At 50.3% G+C, this 18,977-nt stretch overlaps 1 protein-coding gene and 1 pseudogene across 2 annotated transcripts in view; one reads left to right on the forward strand and one right to left on the reverse strand.

The window, feature by feature from the left end:
- The first annotated feature begins 9,133 nt into the window (after nucleotides 1-9,133).
- LOC147010744 (uncharacterized) overlaps nucleotides 9,134-18,977 on the forward strand; it is a 38,977-nt gene continuing 29,133 nt past the window's right edge. The window contains exon 1 of the mRNA XM_085859302.1: nucleotides 9,134-9,349. The gene's annotated coding sequence lies outside the window, so the exon portion shown is untranslated. The remainder of the gene's footprint in view (nucleotides 9,350-18,977) is intronic.
- Nucleotides 10,316-17,548, reverse strand: LOC147010745 (uncharacterized; annotated as a pseudogene). The gene is made up of 2 exons (XR_015052310.1): nucleotides 15,034-17,548; nucleotides 10,316-14,458 (listed from the first exon to the last, which is right to left on the reverse strand). The product of XR_015052310.1 is annotated as an uncharacterized LOC147010745 (transcript).

Here is an 18,977-nt window from a genome sequence, read left to right on the forward strand (position 1 = left end):
GAGAAAGCTCGGTTCGGGAGGCACGTGCCAAGGCGCCCGTATCCGGATCTTGAAATCCAAACCAGCTTTTCTCAATCACCGCAACAACACATTGTCCGAGTGAAGTGACGTAATGCGGAGAGCGTGCCGCCCAATGAACGACGAGGCACATGGCTCGCGCCACGCCCGGATAGGGCCCGCGCTGCAGAGCACGCGGTATCAGGAACGCAGCGCGAGGGAAGGGCTGGTGAGGAGGAGTGGTGGGGATGGGGTTAGGAGAATGGATTCGGGGAGGGGGAGATTGACAATGGGCTAACAAAGGGGATGGAGAGAGGAGCTGGTGGGTTTTTATGAGGGAGGGTTGATTTAGAGGAGGACGGTTGTAATTTGTTTGTGGGGAGAGGGAAACGGGGATGGGAACTGGTTTGGGGAGGGGGTGAAGCGGTGGGAACTGGTTTGGGGGGGGGGTGAAGCGGTGGGAACTGGTTTGGGGGGGGGGTGAAGCGGTGGGAACTGGTTTGGGGAGGGGTGAAGCGGTGGGAACTGGTTTGGGGGGGGGGTGAAGCGGTGGGAACTGGTTTGGGGGGGGTGAAGCGGTGGGAACTGGTTTGGGGGGGGGGGTGAAGCGGTGGGAACTGGTTTGGGGGGGGTGAAGCGGTGGGAACTGGTTTGGGGGGTGAAGCGGTGGGAACTGGTTTGGGGGGGGTGAAGCGGTGGGAACTGGTTTGGGGGGGGTGAAGCGGTGGGAACTGGTTTGGGGAGGGGTGAAGCGGTGGGAACTGGTTTGGGGGGGTGAAACGGTGGGAACTGGTTTGGGGGGGTGAAGCGGTGGGAACTGGTTTGGGGGGTGAAGCGGTGGGAACTGGTTTGGGGGGGTGAAGCGGTGGGAACTGGTTTGGGGGGTGAAGCGGTGGGAACTGGTTTGGGGGGGGTGAAGCGGTGGGAACTAGTTGGGGGGTGAAGCGGTGGGAACTAGTTGGGGGGTGAAACGGTGGGAACTGGTTTGGGGGGTGAAGCGGTGGGAACTGGTTTGGGGGGTGAAGCGGTGGGAACTGGTTTGGGGGGTGAAGCGGTGGGAACTGGTTTGGGGGGTGAAGCGGTGGGAACTGGTTTGGGGGGGGATGGAGCGGTGGAAACTGGTTGGGGAGGGGGTGAAGCGATGGGAACTGGTTTGGGGGGTGAAGCGGTGGGAACTGCTTTGGGGGGGGTGAAGCGGTGGGAACTGGTTTGGGGGGGTGAAGCGGTGGGAACTGGTTTGGGGGGGGGTGAAGCGGTGGGAACTGGTTTGGGGGGTGAAGCGGTGGGAACTGGTTTGGGGGGAGATGAAGCGGTGGGAACTGGTTTGGGGGGTGAAGCGGTGGGAACTGGTTTGGGGGGAGATGAAGCGGTGGAAACTGGTTAGGGAGGGGGTGAAGCGATGGGAACTGCTTTGGGGGGTGAAGCGGTGGGAACTAGTTGGGGGTGAAGCAATGGGAACTGGTTTGGGGGGTGAAGCGGTGGGAACTAGTTGGGGGGTGAAGCGGTGGGAACTAGTTGGGGGGTGAAGCGGTGGGAACTGGTTTGGGGGGTGAAGCGGTGGGAACTAGTTGGGGGGTGAAGCGGTGGGAACTAGTTGGGGGTGAAGCGGTGGGAACTGGTTTGGGGGGTGAAGCGGTGGGAACTGGTTTGGGGGGGTAAAGCGGTGGGAACTGGTTTGGGTGGGGTGAAGCGGTGGGAACTGGTTTGGGGGGTGAAGCGGTGGGAACTGGTTTGGGGGGTGAAGCGGTGGGAACTGGTTTGGGGGGTGAAGCGGTGGGAACTGGTTTGGGGGGTGAAGCGGTGGGAACTGGTTTGGGGGGTGAAGCGGTGGGAACTGGTTTGGGGGGCGAGATGAAGCGGTGGAAACTGGTTGGGGAGGGGGTGAAGCTATGGGAACTGGTTTGGGGGGTGAAGCGGTAGGAACTAGTTGGGGGTGAAGCGGTGGGAACTGGTTTGGGGGAGGGGTGAAGCGGTGGGAACTGGTTTGGGGGGTGAAGCGGTGGGAACTGGTTTGGTGGGGGTGAAGCGGTGGGAACTGGTTTGGGGGGGGGTGAAGCGGTGGGAACTGCTTTGGGGGGTGAAGCGGTGGGAACTGGTTTGGGGGTGAAGCGGTGGGAACTGGTTTGGGGGTGAAGCGGTGGGAACTGGTTTGGGGGGTGAAGCGGTGGGAACTGGTTTGGGGGGTGAAGCGGTGGGAACTGGTTTGGGGGGTGAAGCGGTGGGAACTGGTTTGGGGGGTGAAGCGGTGTGAACTGGTGGGGGGTGAAGCGGTGGGAACTGGTTGGGGGGTGAAGCGGTGGGAACTGGTTGGGGGGGTGAAGCGGTGGGAACTGGTTGGGGGGTGAAGCGGTGGGAACTGGTTGGGGGTGAAGCGGTGGGAACTGGTTGGGGGGGTGAAGCGGTGGGAACTGGTTTGGGGGGTGAAGCGGTAGGAACTGGTTGGGGGTGAAGCGGTGTGAACTGGTGGGGGTGAAGCGGTGGGAACTGGTTGGGGGGTGAAGCGGTGGGAACTGGTTGGGGGTGAAGCGGTGGGAACTGGTTGGGGGGTGAAGCGGTGGGAACTGGTTGGGGGGGTGAAGCGGTAGGAACTGGTTTGGGGGTGAAGCGGTGGGAACTGGTTTGGGGGGTGAAGCGGTGGGAACTGGTTTGGGGGGGTGAAGCGGTGGGAACTGGTTTGGGGGGGTGAAGCGGTGGGAACTGGTTTGGGGGGTGAAGCGGTGGGAACTGGTTTGGGGGGTGAAGCGGTGGGAACTGGTTTGGGGGGGTGAAGCGGTGGGAACTGGTTTGGGGGGTGAAGCGGTGGGAACTGGTTTGGGGGGGGGTGAAGCGGTGGGAACTGGTTTGGGGGGTGAAGCGGTGGGAACTGGTTTGGGGGGTGAAGCGGTGGGAACTGGTTTGGGGGGTGAAGCGGTGGGAACTGGTTTGGGGGGTGAAGCGGTGGGAACTGGTTTGGGGGGTGAAGCGGTGGGAACTGGTTTGGGGGGTGAAGCGGTGGGAACTGGTTTGGGGGTGAAGCGGTGGGAACTGGTTTGGGGGGTGAAGCGGTGGGAACTGGTTTGAGGGGGTGAAGCGGTGGGAACTGGTTGGGGGGTGAAGCGGTGGGAACTGGTTGGGGGGTGAAGCGGTGGGAACTGGTTGGGGGGTGAAGCGGTGGGAACTGGTTGGGGGGTGAAGCGGTGGGAACTGGTTGGGGGTGAAGCGGTGGGAACTAGTTGGGGGGTGAAGCGGTGGGAACTGGTTGGGGGGTGAAGCGGTGGGAACTGGTTGGGGGGTGAAGCGGTGGGAACTGGTTGGGGGGTGAAGCGGTGGGAACTGGTTGGGGGTGAAGCGGTGGAAACTGGTTTGGGGGGGATGAAGCGGTGGAAACTGGTTGGGGGTGAAGTGGTGGGAACTGGTTTGGGGGGAGATGAAGCGGTGGAAACTGGTTGGGGAGGGGGTGAAGCGATGGGAACTGGTTTGGGGGGGTGAAGCGGTGGGAACTTGTTTGGGGGGTGAAGCGGTGGGAACTGGTTTGGGGGGTGAAGCGGTGGGAACTGGTTTGGGGGGGGTGAAGCGGTGGGAACTGGTTTGGGGGGGTGAAGCGGTGGGAACTGGTTTGGGGGGTGAAGCGGTGGGAACTGGTTTGGGGGGTGAAGCGGTGGGAACTGGTTTGGGGGGTGAAGCGGTGGGAACTGGTTTGGGGGGGTGCAGCGGTGGGAACTGGTTTGGGGGTGAAGCGGTGGGAACTGGTTTGGGGGGTGAAGCGGTGGGAACTGGTTTGGGGGGGGGTGAAGCGGTGGGAACTGGTTTGGGGGGGGGGTGAAGCGGTGGGAACTGGTTTGGGGGGGGTGAAGCGGTGGGAACTGGTTTGGGGGGAGTGAAGCGGTGGAAACTGGTTTGGGGGGTGAAGCGGTGGGAACTGGTTTGGGTGGATGAAGCGGTGGGAACTGGTTGGGGGGTGAAGCGGTGGGAACTGGTTGGGGGGTGAAGCGGTGGGAACTGGTTGGGGGGGTGAAGCGGTGGGAACTAGTTGGGGGTGAAGCGGTGGGAACTGGTTGGGGGGTGAAGCGGTGGGAACTGGTTGGGGGGTGAAGCGGTGGGAACTGGTTGGGGGTGAAGCGGTGGAAACTGGTTTGGGGGGATGAAGCGGTGGAAACTGGTTGGGGGTGAAGTGGTGGGAACTGGTTTGGGGGGGGGGGAGATGAAGCGGTGGAAACTGGTTGGGGAGGGGGTGAAGCGATGGGAACTGGTTGGGGGGATGAAGCGGTAGGAACTGGTTGGGGGTGAAGCGGTGGAAACTGGTTTGGGGGGATGAAGCGGTGGAAACTGGTTGGGGGTGAAGTGGTGGGAACTGGTTTGGGGGGAGATGAAGCGGTGGAAACTGGTTGGGGAGGGGGTGAAGCGATGGGAACTGGTTTGGGGGGTGAAGCGGTGGGAACTTGTTTGGGGGGGGGAGATGAAGCGGTGGAAACTGGTTGGGGAGGGGGTGAAGCGATGGGAACTGGTTTGGGGGGGGTGAAGCGGTGGGAACTGGTTTGGGGGGTGAAGCGGTGGGAACTGGTTTGGGGGGGTGAAGCGGTGGGAACTGGTTTGGGGGGTGAAGCGGTGGGAACTGGTTTGGGGGGTGAAGCGGTGGGAACTGGTTTGGGGGGGTGAAGCGGTGGGAACTGGTTTGGGGGGTGAAGCGGTGGGAACTGGTTTGGGGGGTGAAGCGGTGGGAACTGGTTTGGGGGGGTGAAGCGGTGGGAACTGGTTTGGGGGGTGAAGCGGTGGGAACTGGTTTGGGGGGTGAAGCGGTGGGAACTGGTTGGGGGGGTGAAGCGGTGGGAACTGGTTGGGGGGTGAAGCGGTGGGAACTGGTTGGGGGGTGAAGCGGTGGGAACTGGTTGGGGGGGGGTGAAGCGGTGGGAACTGGTTGGGGGGGTGAAGCGGTGGGAACTGGTTGGGGGGTGAAGCGGTGGGAACTGGTTGGGGGGTGAAGCGGTGGGAACTGGTTGGGGGGTGAAGCGGTGGGAACTGGTTGGGGGGTGAAGCGGTGGGAACTGGTTGGGTGGGGTGAAGCGGTGGGAACTGGTTGGGGGGGTGAAGCGGTGGGAACTGGTTGGGGGGTGAAGCGGTGGGAACTGGTTGGGGGGTGAAGCGGTGGGAACTGGTTGGGGGGTGAAGCGATGGGAACTGGTTAGGGGGGATGAAGCGGTAGGAACTGGATAGGGGGGATGAAGTGGTGGAAACTGGTTGGGGGTGAAGCGGTGGGAACTGGTTTGGGGTTGGGGGTGAAGCGGTGGGAACTGGTTTGGGGGGGGGAGATGAAGCGGTGGAAACTGGTTGGGGGGTGGGGTGAAGCGATGGGAACTGGTTTGGGGGTGGGGTGAAGCGGTGGCAACTGGTTTGGGGGGGGGTGAAGCGGTGGGAACTGGTTTGGGGGGGTGAAGCGGTGGGAACTGGTTTGGGGGAGATAGTGGTGGGGTTGAGTTTGAGGGGTGGGAGACAGTACTGTGGTTGAGTTTGGGGGGGGGGAGTGATAGCAATGGGTTCAGGTGTGGAGATTAGTGGCAATGGGTTTGGGTGGTGGAGAGTGATGGCGATGGGTTCAGGGTGTGGAGAGTGGTTGCAATGGGTTCAGAGTTTGGAGAGTAGTTGCAATGGGTTCGGGGTTGTGGAGAGTGGTGGCAATGGGTTCGGGGTTGTGGAGAGTGGTTGCAATTGGTTTGGGTTGGGGGTGAGTTGTAGGGGAGAGAACGGTGGATGTTGGATCGGGTGGGATTGTGGTGGGAATGGGTTGGGGGGGCGCTGGAGTGGTTTCGGGGTAGGGGAGTGTGTGAGCATGGGTTGGTGGTGGGGTAGTTTAGTCAGGATGGGTTTGGGGTTGGGAGAGTGCTGGCAGTGGGTTTGGGGTGGAGAGAATGGTAGCAATGGGTTCGGAGTGGTAGGGACGAGTACGGGGGAGGGCGGTTGAAATGGATTCCGGAGTGGGGAAGGGGGAAGTGTGGTGGGAATGGGTGGGGTGTGTGGGAATTGGTTCAGGTGGGAGAGTGTTTTGGAATCTGATCGAGGGAATCAATTCGGCTCGGGGGGAGCAGAGGGAGTTGGTGGTGGTAGGGGTCGGTTTGAACCTGGTGCTATTGGGTGGAGTGAAGCGGCTCTGGGGGTGGGGAGACAGCGAGAATGGAGAGATGCAGTTGGAGGAGAATGGAAGGGGTGGAGTTCAGAGGGGTGCCTGGGGAGGGGGTGGTCTGAGAGAAGGAAAGTGGTGGGGATGGGTTTGGTGTGTGGACAGTGGTGGTTACATTTTTGGGAGAGAGGAAATAGACTGGTGGAAATGTGATCGGTGGGGGGGGTGAGTGGTCAAAATGTATGGGGTCGAGTGGTAGAGATGGAATCGGAGGGGGGAACAGCGGTGGGGACAGGCGGAGTGTGGTAGAAATGGGTTGGGTGGGGTGGGGGGGGTGGTCTGGATTGATTTCAGGGTTTAGGGAGTGTATGTGGTAGGTGGAGGGGGGAGTTGGCCAAGGATGGGTTTGGAGGATGGAGTGGAGATGGCTTCGGGGGTGAGGTGGAGTGTGTTGGGGATGGCTTTGCAGGGGTTGACCAGCCTTGAGAGTGAAAAATGTCTCGATGAAGTACCTATCATATCAGGTGAAGATATAACTCTGGGAGGGGATGGTTCGAAGACTGCGGTTCGTTTCTGTGTTACCGTCGATCCAGATCAGATATAGCGGTCGCCACACAGCAACTCCTGAGTCATTTGGTCAAAAACAAGAGGAGCACAAAGCCTGTGTGGATTGAGGAAAATGATTTAAAGAGAGGTAAATGGGGCAACCAAACTCATTTTGAAAGGACGGACAAACAAGCAACTCGTACTCTTAAAATACAGTCATGCTCTATCTTGTTAGCGTTACTCCAACATAAATATTATCGGTTTAAGTGTCATTCGTCTCTTGAATGTTTTGAAGGTTTGAGTGGTGAATGCAGCCGTCGTCTCATAATGTTTAAGAATAAGACTAATACCGAGTGGTCCATCATGAGTGGCCGTGACCCAGTCGTCCATCATCATGAGTGGCCAGGACCGAATCGTCCATCATTGTGAGTGATGAATGAACTTTGCAAATCTTGAAGCTTCTGCCTTCCTGTCTATCCTGTGTCCAGTAAAACTGCCTTTCAAGCCCCTGCGGCTCTATCTTTAATAGATCCACAACCATGCCGTCATAATGATCGGTGTTGCAAGGTGGGTTGCTCGTCATACTGGTCCAACGATTGCATTTCCTCATGGATTTGTCAAATGCAGGACAAACAAACAATTTTCGCCAAGATAAGGATGTAGAACTGTCCATGTCCAAGTCCATCTTGCTATGTCAAACACGAGAAGGCCATTTGGTCTGTAACACCCTTATCCCATCCAGGTATATACATTGGGGAAAATGGTGGTTCAGATCAGAATTCCCCATCGACATTGAGAATAAGGCTGTCCAGACCATTTGCTTCTGGTTGTCGTGACCGAGAACTCGGATTTTGTATGGATTTTTGGTTGAGTGAAGAAATGGTACACTTTTGACAAAGTCGCTAAATAGCACCATCTGCCGTTATGAGAATGAAATTGCTCGACGTAATGAGTTTTGACTTCATTCAGTATACGTGGGACTGAGAGCTGAGATATTGGGTACTCGCTCCTGATCTGTTTCCTCTGGGTTAGATTCCCAACCCAACCTTCGCAGGAAGGGCCTGGGCGGCGCATAAATAAGTGTTCTGTCCTTTGGATGGACGTTAAGCTGGGTGTTATGTCTGCTCGTATTCCACTGGTGGACGTTAGAAGATCCCACTGGAACCTTTCGAAAAGGAGTAGTCCATTGTGTGCTGGCACCCTGGCCAAATTCTAGTCTCCCATTTTGAGCGACTGGCAAATATTTCTCAAGTGGTCTGCTTTTGTCCACAGCTTACTGTTTTTGATCTAATGTTGAATTTGTGAAGTATTATGTATTGGACCAATTTTGTCTGGAAACTCTTATTTCCTGCAAAGCAAGGAAATTCTTTATTCCATGGCAGACCTGGTGATGAGAAGCAATTATGGTTGAAAGTTAATGAAGATCTGAGAACTAAATGTCAGAGAACAAGTGAGAGTCACTGCCATTGGCATCATGACACCAAAAGTGCCCTGGGATAGCAAGATCAATGCAAATGAAAAGTCTAACCCTAACCCTAACCCTAACACTAACCCCAACCTATTTGAGTCAATCTTTTCCCAACAGTGTTGGAATGCACTCCAGAGCATAATCAGACTGCTCACATAAATTTTATCTTTCTCTCAAATGTATTCACCCTTCATTTATTGTGTTAAGACAAAGTGTCAGTCAATAATAACTTTAATAATAACTTAAACAATGTGGAGACATATCTTCAATATTATGACAAATTCATATTTGCGATCGTGATTTAAGAAAGCTTGGCATTGATTTAGGTGGTCTCATACTTTTGTACCCCACTGTATATATGACCAGAATGTGGGATACACTAAACTAAGGAAGTGATGTAGTTTTGTGAGGCCCAGAGCTATACGATAGGAGAGAGGGAATAGACTGGTGGAAATGTGATCGGTGGGGGGGAGGTGAGTGGTCAAAATGTATGGGGTCGAGTGGTGGAGATGGAATCGGAGGGGGGGGGAACAGCGGTGGGGACAGGCAGAGTGTGGTAGAAATGGGTTGGGTGGGGTGGTGGGGGGGGGGTGGTCTGGATTGATTTCAGGGTTTAGGGAGTGTATGTGGTAGGTGGAGGGGGGAGTTGGCCAAGGATGGGTTTGGAGGATGGAGTGGAGATGGCTTCGGGGGTGAGGTGGAGTGTGTTGGGGATGGCTTTGCAGGGGTTGACCAGCCTTGAGAGTGAAAAATGTCTCGATGAAGTACCTATCATATCCGGTGAAGATGTAACTCTGGGAGGGGATGGTTCGAAGACTGCGGTTCGTTTCTGTGTTACCATCGATCCAGATCAGATATAGCGGTCGCCACACAGCAACTCCTGAGTCATTTGGTCAAAAACAAGAGGAGCACAAAGCCTGTGTGGATTGAGGAAAATGATTTAATGACCTGTACCTCTGAGGCCAGTGTCATAACAACACATGGTGGCAGCAAAAACAAAAGGCAATGTTTCTAAAGAAGAACGTAAACATCAATTGGAAACCAATACCTACTGTACAATACCCATTGCCACCAATACCTACTGTACAAAGGGCAATAAGTGTACCATGAACGACGTCTGTGTAGTGGGAAGCAATGGTTGCCAATATCTAGCTAGTCGAGCATTGTGCATGGATTGCAGAGATACAAGTGTGGATAATCGATGAAGAACCAACAAGCAGCAGCATCCGAAGAACACTTCTCTTTGGGTAAGAACCGTTTTTTCTAAACATCACCGTGCTTACGACTCCCAAAGCGGAGGCCTGTTTCTAGCACACCCGACAATGGCCTGGTTTAGTCCAGACCATGATTCAATATCACCATACAAGTACAATATGACACTATACCTGGAAGGTAAAAACATCATGGGTTGTGAAGTCAACGCTATGAAAATATTTAGAGGCATCGCATCGGAGACAAAGGACGAAGGCACTTAAATGCAAGTGGCCTATCTTAGAACGAAAAGGAAATCCCAGATTCACTGTAGAGGTTCTTCAAAACCCAGTTACATATTGTTACACGGAAGGGTGGGTGGAGGGGTCACTGCTAGATTGTGTTCAGAAAAATATAGACTGTGTGTTTATGGAGCTTAGATTTCCTCTTGTATCAGGAAAAATGTCAGAATTAAGTCGTTTTGTAAAATGTGCACTGAAAAGGCAGTGAGTGTCCTTTATCGAGCAATATGGTGCAAGATTGTGTCGTGTAAAACCTGTCTGCCTGCGAGGCTGGCTGGAGGACTTTGGCACAAAAGGCATAAAGAAAGTGTTTCGAACTTTCTAATGGTCAACATCACAAACTGTTTGCTGAGCGGACCGCAAGCCATAATGGTGAGGTGAGCTGTGAAGCCCTGGAGAGGGCCTTCCCACAGGGAACACTTTTGCTCAGGGCCTTCTCAAAGGGAAGAGACAGCTCGAAAGGTGGCATGACCCACAAACTGTAGGTGGCCAAGAACGGGATATGCCGCCCACGTAGGCGGTCCCAAAGTTTACGAGGACTGTGGCAATGCTGCATGTGGTAAATTAGCTTTGGGCATGCAGAAGTCTCTCTCTTTCTCTTTCTCTCTTTCTGTCTCTTTTTCTGTCTCTTTTTCTGTCTCTTTTTCTGTCTCTTTTTCTGTCTCTTTTTCTGTCTCTTTTTCTGTCTCTTTTTCTGTCTCCCTCCCCCCTCTCTATCTCCTTCCCTCCCTCTTTATCTCCCTCTCCCTCTCCCTCCTTCATTGCCCAAAGGGGAAAGACTATTTTGTCGAGATACGCAGACACCTTATCCCACCATGATCACTATCCTGCTGCATCAGCCCTGTGTGCCAGTGTCCTGTAGCCACCACCAGCTCGTGCCTGCTGCAGTCCTCACTTATTCATTTATTTGTGGTGTGAGTCCGGTATTTGGTGCCATGAAGGAGTTGGACCATATTCCTCATTGTACATGAGATTACATGTTCCCTCATCTCCACTTGCCTCTATCAACTACTTGGTTCATCCCGTTTATTTATTTGTTACGTCTTGTCTTCCCTTATGCCCATATTATTTTTCAGAAACCACATTTTAAGTACAAGTCACGTCTTCCCGTCTTTTGCCTCCTGCATGTTACACCACCATATTCGGTACTCATTTGGGTGATTATTGGGGAATGGTAATTGTAATATTGAATGCAGTGAGTTAAAGTATTGTTTCAGCCTCCGGCTCAGTCAGTCCATGTTCACGGACTGTCTGACGTGACAATATCAATATCCATTTCAGAATCTGCCAGTTGCATCTCGTGCAGCATAAGCAGCAGCAAAGAGAGAGTCTCTGATTTTCTTACACATGTGTGAACTCAAGCTTTAAATGTGAATTCACCAAATGCAAAGCTGAATGATCACCTTCTGGAATTAATTATTGCCAGCACCCCTAATGATAAACTCAGAGAAGGCTGATTGGGCAAGCCCAAGGGATACTCGATTGCTGACACCTTAGCTGATGGATGCAAGTACAAAACATCGTCTGTCAGCAGTGAACAACTCCAGAAGATGGCTCATTGCTCAGAAGACAAACACTCAATATCATGTGGGTGCAAATTCAAGGATTTTGAACAGCAATTACATTGATTGTGCTCCAGTTGGGGAGGAATTAGGGGTTCCCATGCACCCCCTCTGGGATTTAATGACACCAGGTTTTTTAAACTGCTAAGGGTGTCTATTAATAGATTTGACGTGTTCCCAAGAAAAAAAAGTGGCTCGAACGGTCCATTCGGCGGCCATCTTGGATTTCGTCACGAACGTCAGCGAAAATTTAAATAAGTCAACTTTTTTACCACATGTCCTAGAAACATAAAGGAAAGAACTTTTTCAATTAATTGTGGGATTGTAAATCATTAAAGAACATTATTTTAGCATTTAGATGCCATTTATTAGATCAAAATCGAGAAAAACCTTCAAAATTGGACCATTTTTAAAGTATCGTCTTACATCACATACGTCAAATTGTTGCCACCTATTCGTTTTAAACCATAAAAACGAAAACTTTAGTCATCATCATCATCACTGTCACAATCAAGATAGGTTGACATATTCTCAAAGTCATTCACTCCATTTTCTTCATCCTCCTCTTCTCCTTCGTCATCTTCTTCTTCATCACTTGTGACCAGAACATCAACAAGACTTTGTGGCAATACCAGTCCATCCGACCAGAGAGGCTCGAGGTGACCATCATCTCCCTCGACCCATCCATGCCTGGTTGCTTCTGGAACATCAAAGATTGGGATATGAGACCGCTTCAATTGGGCCACACGATAATTCGCTCTTCTGATATGGGGGTATAGAGACTTCTTGCATGGTGGGAGGCATGCCAGGTCTACCTTGGACTTGGCATTCAAGTTCATATCCTCTCCAACCATCTTCTTCATCATCAAAGCCCTGACCTCATCAACGTCAGTGACCCGAGTATGTCCATATATGATGCGGGTAAAGGCTTCCAGATCAGTGAGTAAGCTTGGCTCTACATCCCAACGTGATCCCAGTTCTGCGAAGACCTTCTGGAATCTCGGGTTCTTTTTAAGTTTCTTTAGAGACCCAATTTTACGCTTGCCCTTGAAGGCACTGTTGCAGTCTTCTCCTGTATAGCAATACAGACCAATCAGTGAGCTGGTGTACTGAGGTCCAAGCGATATATCTCACTATATCCTGAACCAGCCATCTTATGAGCTATCATCTTCAAGTAGCTGAGAATTATGTGAAATGCACCGATCAGGATTATATTATTTCTGTAGACATCCCGGTTGCTCCAAATGAGTGGGAGTGCTTTCATGCGCACGCCGAGGTCGAATGTCGTGATCGTGTACTCTTGACCGACCTCTGCAGTAGCTTCTTGACACATGTGTAGCAGCTGCTTAATGGTGTTGTATTCAGTAATTGGCTCGTTAATGCTAGGATAGTAGTCGATGGTGCTTCTCCTGTTTGGAGGTTTTCCTGTAGCAGATCGGAACCCACTGAGAGCTGGAACTGTTTGCTTGCCAGAACTGCACACTTTCCGGCATAACAACCACACATGATAGACGTGTAGACCATTTTTCCAGCGCTGATCATTCTCTGGAGGAGGATCAAATGTGCATTTCTCCATTGTTGGTCCATCTCGTTTGTATATGTGCAGTGGAGGTAGGGATGCCGGCGGATCTAGTTTGAGACGACGCTCCTTGGACTTAGGAATGGTTGGGAGGGTCCTGATTTGTTGAGGTTCAACGCCATCTTTTGTCTCCTTTATCATGATTCCGGCTGATGCATTGACACCGTTGCTCCCGTGAATACCTGTCAGCCTTTGATTATAATTATCCCACTCTGAATGGAAGAGGCTATTGCGTTCACCCCTCACAATCTGTGGGGTGAGCCGCGTAGATGACTGGTCCAGCGCTTTTTCCAAAGCAGTTTCTAGCTCAATACCGAAATCATAAGTCTCACAGTTACCAAGTCAACTGAGAAGGATTGTAAGTTGCTTACTTCTGTACATATGTCTGAGTGTCAGACACAGCAAAATGTGTTTCGGTAGTTTCCACTCTGAATTTGTGACAGAGCGACACAGGTCCTGTCCAATCGATAAAACCAAGCGCTCAGACTTCTCACATTTGGATGTAGGGTTTCCAGATATGACGACATTGAGAAATTTCTGGAGTTCTTCTGGAAGCATATCTGTATTGACGGTGAGATCAGCTGCAGTCGGAGGCCATGGAACATCCTTGCCCTCCTTGAATGCTCGACTGATGATTCCTCGCAACATTAGTGCAACTTCCTTTATGCTGTCCTTGGTAGCGACCTTGTAAACTTGACTAACAGCTTCGCCAACTGTTAGGGAAGAGCGATATACCAAGTAGAACTAAATGAAACCTTGCTCATCAGATTCAACCTTGTTGAACGAGAGTTTTGTTCCCAGATTTGTATGCTTTTCCAGCCGTCGCATTAGTTTCTCCAAACGATAATTAGAATTAGCAAAAGCAGTTTCATCAAGTTTGGCAACATAGATTAAGCGAAGCGAAGAAAGTTGAATTGCTTGTTTCTGGATAATTATGTGCTGCTCTGAAATCAACCACTGCATTGAAGGCTGCATTGTGAGCGGCAGTCAGATTAGCTTGTTCTGCAATTGTTTGAGGGTTCTTGCTGTTCCCTCGTGTTGACGCCCGCTCAAACTCTTTTCGGCAGTAGGAATGGAACCGAGCTTCAGCTGCGAAGAGATCAACACCTTTTATCCTCCGAAGAAGTGATTGATTGCCCTTTTCCTCAGCAAGATCTTCAATCTTCTGCCATGCTTCAGTCATTGCGAATTTAGTTGGACGTTGTGTGGTACGAGTGTTTTTAATGGTCACATGAATGGGTCCCTCTTTTTCACAGAAGATACACTCCGGGCCAAACACAGTTGCCGTATTTCCTGGTTTCCGGGGAGAGTGGCGATGAGAGAAGGCGGGTTCGGAACGATTTCGGCTTTTGAGACGATCTAGATTCTTTGAGAAATACTGATAGCAGCCCCTATGGTAGCCTGTAATGGTCAAATCATAACCATCTAATGAGTCTGGTATCTGTCGGCATACCTCTTCCATGCGGAGTGCAGATGAGGGTGATTCTGCCAATCTCAGATCACGAATGTCGTGCAACACTGCCAGTCTCTCTGTCGGGTCTGCAACAGTTTGCAATGCCGTAAATTTGTCATGTTTAACACCCCTCACCACATGTATTAAGCATTTTTCAGTTTTGGTTGTACATGAGAGTTCACCAGATGCTTTGGTCCTTTTTCGCTTTTGGCCACGATCCATGGTGAAACAAAGCTTAGTAAGGGCATAGGTCCACTTCTACCATTCACCTGTAAAACACAGAGACACAATGTTACTCCACTGACATCATGAAGGAGAGGCAAAATGTTGGCCAGCTTCTAAAGCAAATCAACTTCTCTAACAAACTTGACATATTAAGACGATACTTGAAAAATGATCACGTTTTGTCCAATTTTGAAGGTTTTTTCTCGATTTTGATCTAATAAATGGCATCCAAACGCTAAAATAATGTTCTTAAATGATTTACAATCCCACAATTAATTGAAAAAGTTCTTTCATTTATGTTTCTAGGACATGTGGTAAAAAAAGTTATGACTTGTTTAAATTTTCGCTGAGGTTCGTGACGAAATCCAAGATGGCCGCCGAATGGACCCTTCGAGCCACTTTTTTTTCTTCGGAACATGTCAAATCTCTTAATAGACACCCTTGGCAGTTTAAAAAACCTGGTGTCATTAAATCCCAGAGGGGGTGCATGGGAACCCCTAATTCCTCCCCAACTACTCCTGTTGTTTCCTTTGCCAGTGTATAGAAGAACTTCCGACCCAATTCCCTTGGCCTTAGCCACACCAATGAGAAACACATCTGTGTCTGGGCTCTTACTTACGATGGAGGAAGTCCATCTTGTATGAAGAGCTGAAAGGAGGTGAAGCAGCAGCATACTGGTATTGGAGAGAGTCTTGTATCTGCCTCTTCATGGTTGCATCCCATTTAGGCCATCAGCCGTAAGCTGTATCGTGCAGTTTCGTTCCACTCATCGAGGCGGTAGACAAAACCTTGATAAAATGATAGTATATATCCAAATACATACGTATCCAAACGTTCTCCACTCAAATAGCTGCAGTTATTGTGTATTTTCATCTTGAAAATCGATGCATTGCCCGCGCTCTCTCATTTGAATTTTCTCCACTCGGATCACGTGTGGGCCACGTGACGCCTCGACAGCCAATAGATCGGCTGACATCGTACGCAAATTATGTCAGACTGTCATGTGACCAGCTAAGTTGTCCAAGATGGCAGATTTCTGCAGGGAGGAAATCACCGGCAGCTGATCGGCGATTTTTTGATGAATATGGCCAGTGAGGACGCTCCCCCGTGTATTATTCACCAGGACAATGTAGCGAACGAAGAAGTCAAATGTTTTACGCCTGTAAGATGGGATAAATAGAGAGAAAGTGTCAACAAATGGCTCGTCTTAGCCGGTCACGAACGACGTTTACCCGAGAGTGCCGACGCGGGAGGGCTAACCATTGTGCAACACCAGCGCATCGACCCATCGAATGAACACCATTGACCCTGCCTCGGATAGCTTTAGATATAGCCGGTCAGCCACGGCCAGACATTACATACATACAGCCGGCGGAGCAGACAACTGGGCAGTCGAATCGGTGCTGATCGACACTTGAGGCGCACCCAGTCAGTGCGAGGATTGACTTTGCCGCATCGCTAGTCATGTGGCATCTTCGACTGGGAAGAGCAACCCTCGCCTCACCATCGTCAGGGTGGCCTTGGGCCAGCCCCGCAGGGTTGAGTCGATGTAACGGGGCGCCGGGCGGTATCGTGTGTCGCGGAGAGTTGATTCAATTATATTTATATATTTTACACCCATGTAATTCGGCTCTCGTGTTGAGGACGTTCCAGACCTCACGGGGTGGGGACCCAGCCTCCTTACCCGTCACCGCATCAGCCCCGAGACGGCCCCGACTACTACAATAGGGAAAGCGGGGTAACCTAATTTTGGCTTTTCGTGGAAGTTGCAGGTAAGTTGCTAGCCAAAGGATGTGTACTGCTGTTCCGTTGCATTGTGAATCGGAAGTAAATAGAACTTTATTTGCAAGATCAAACCAGATATATACATAATTATCCGTCATCAAGAATTATCCGTCATCACAAGGTGTGAGGCTAGGAATTCTCTGAGCTGACCAGATGCGATAGTATCTATTTTCCTATCTCGGCATCACTTGGATGACAAAGGTCAATTTGCATCAGGGTTTATCCAAGCTCGAGTGTAGCTCTTGAAGCATTCATGGTGGTATCTAGCCTCAATTGCCACATAGTCTCGACCCTGAGTGTGGAGCAAGATATTCTTCCCAACAGTATCATTCTTCAACTTTGCCACTTCGATCAGTTTTCCTGAAGAAAAATTGTAGATTTGTCACCGATGGGCAAAACGCACTTTTGCTTTTGATTTCAATGCATTTTTGGGAATTAAAGAGAGGCGATGACAGAGCAGACAGTAAAGAGGCATGAGAAGTAAAAACAAGAAATGGGATGGAGTAAAGGGCCCGGGGAGACTGAAAATTTAATCAACACGAGGCCTACAATGCTGACATACCTGCTGTTTCTGTTTCAGCCTGGCAGAGTCGATCCAACACTCTCTTTCTTTGAACCCTGCAGTATTTATCTGCTCTATTGCAAATGAGGCAGACAGCAGGAAGGACATGTCGCCGTGAACTCTCAACATGTCCAGCAATGTTCGATGCAGAGCGCAGTTTTTTGGCGATGGTTCATACAAGCAATCATCAACAATGGCAGAGTCATCATGCATGGTTTGTGAACAACGTTTCTCAGCCCCACGTATTATTTTTGCATCGATGAAGTGACGGCACCAAGTGTCGTGACAGCCCAGATGACTAGGGATTTCTTCACACTCAATATTCACTCGTGCACTCTCGGCTAAACGTCGTTCGTGGCCGTCTAAGACGAGCCATTTGTTGACACTTTCTCTCCATTTATCCCATCTTACAGACCAAAAACGTTTGACTTCTTCGTTCGCTCCATTGTCCTGGTGAATAATACACTGGGGGAGCGTCCTCACTGGCCATATTCATCAAAAATCGCCGATCAGCTGCCGGTGATTTCCTCCCTGCAGGAAGCTTCCACCTTGGACAACTTAGCTGGTCACGTGACAGTCTGACGAAATTTGCATACGATGTCAGCCGATCTATTGGCTGTCGAGGCGTCACGTGGCCCACACGTGATCCGAGTGGAGAAAATTCAAATGAGAGAACGTGGGGAACGCATCGATTTTCAAGATGAAAATACACAATAACTGCAGCTATTTGAGTGGAGAACCTTTGGATACGTGTGTATTTGGATATATACTATCATTTTATCAAGGTTTTGTCTACCTCCCCCCCCCCCCCCGATGAGTGGAACGAAACTTGATTTTCAGGCACTTCCTGAGCCATGGCTGATGGCCGATTTGTCTCGACCAACAGTGGCTAAATGACGATCTAAAGAGATGCCCACACAAGATTCCCACGTGGTCCGTTGGCTCTAATCTCCAAAATGTGAAAGAATTGTTCAAATTTATAAGAAAGCACCAAATTTGCTTCAAATATGATTTAATTTACTGAATGTAGAATTTTATTAAAGCAAGCCTCATCTCAGATCTTAACCCTGAAGTGCTTCTATTGACATTTGAAGTTGAACATTTCTTCACTGTAAGAAATGCATTTTAGTAAAACATACTCGTTGTGTAAAAATGCACACATGACCATTATTACCCCCACCATCTACGATGGACGGAGGTGATGTTTGTTTGTGTGCAGGATATCTCAAAAAGCTGTGGATGGATTCTAATGAAATTTAGTGAGCAGGTTAGTTGTGTGACAAGGACAAATTGATTAGATTTTGGTGAAGATCCGGATCTGGCTACTAGAAAAAATTTTCTTATCCCAAGTGATTCTTCACCATTGAGAGTTGGCCAAAAAACGATATACAGTATAGCATGATGTCTTAAAAATATTTGCACAGATAATGACAAAACTTGGTGGATGAGTTGGGTCGGTGACGAGAACAAGCCGATTCCATTTTGGTTGAGGTCCGGATCCAGATTCGGTCTATCGGTGGGATAAAAAACATAAACTGTTTATATTAGCCTGGCAGAGGTAAGCGCTCTACCAAGTGCCGTTCGAGTTATCATCCACCGAAGGTGAAGGTCTCTCTCTTTCTCTTTCTCTTTCTCTTTCTCTTTCTCTTTCTCTTTCTCTTTCTCTTTCTCTTTCTCTTTCTCTCTCTGTCCGTTTGCCCGGTTGCAGGATATCTCAAAAAGTTGTGCACGGATCCACATGAAATTTTGTTGACAGGTTTGGTGTGTGACAAGGACGAACTGATTAGATTTTGGTGAAGATACAGATCTATTACAGGCTATCTATTTATTACGTATGCACACCCACCCACAAAATGAATGTTCACACGGATACCAAAGAGACGTAAACGAATAAAGGAGGTGCCGTATTACTCACCGTGTCAGCTCCTTCATAACAAGGTTTATCATGAATAACATAAATTAAATAAATACGTGTCTGTTGTACAATGTCAGTAATCAGAATCCCAACTTATCAAAATGAACGTTTTTAAATCCTGTTCTCATTGGTGTAAAGGATGTGAAAGATAAAAGACTCGTGTTGTTTAACCTTGGGCCACGCGGTTTTCACCCGAAGAGATTATTGGAAGCAAAAAATATATAATTATATATTGGTTGAGATATCGACGTGAGCGAGGGAAAGGGGGCGTGGCCACAGTCCAGTGTGACGTCACAATGAC

The sequence above is a fragment of the Eptatretus burgeri genome, chromosome 16 (assembly GCF_056783735.1).
Source record: "Eptatretus burgeri isolate ZD-2024b chromosome 16, Ebu_testis_v1, whole genome shotgun sequence".
Taxonomy (NCBI): Eukaryota; Metazoa; Chordata; class Myxini; order Myxiniformes; family Myxinidae; genus Eptatretus; species Eptatretus burgeri.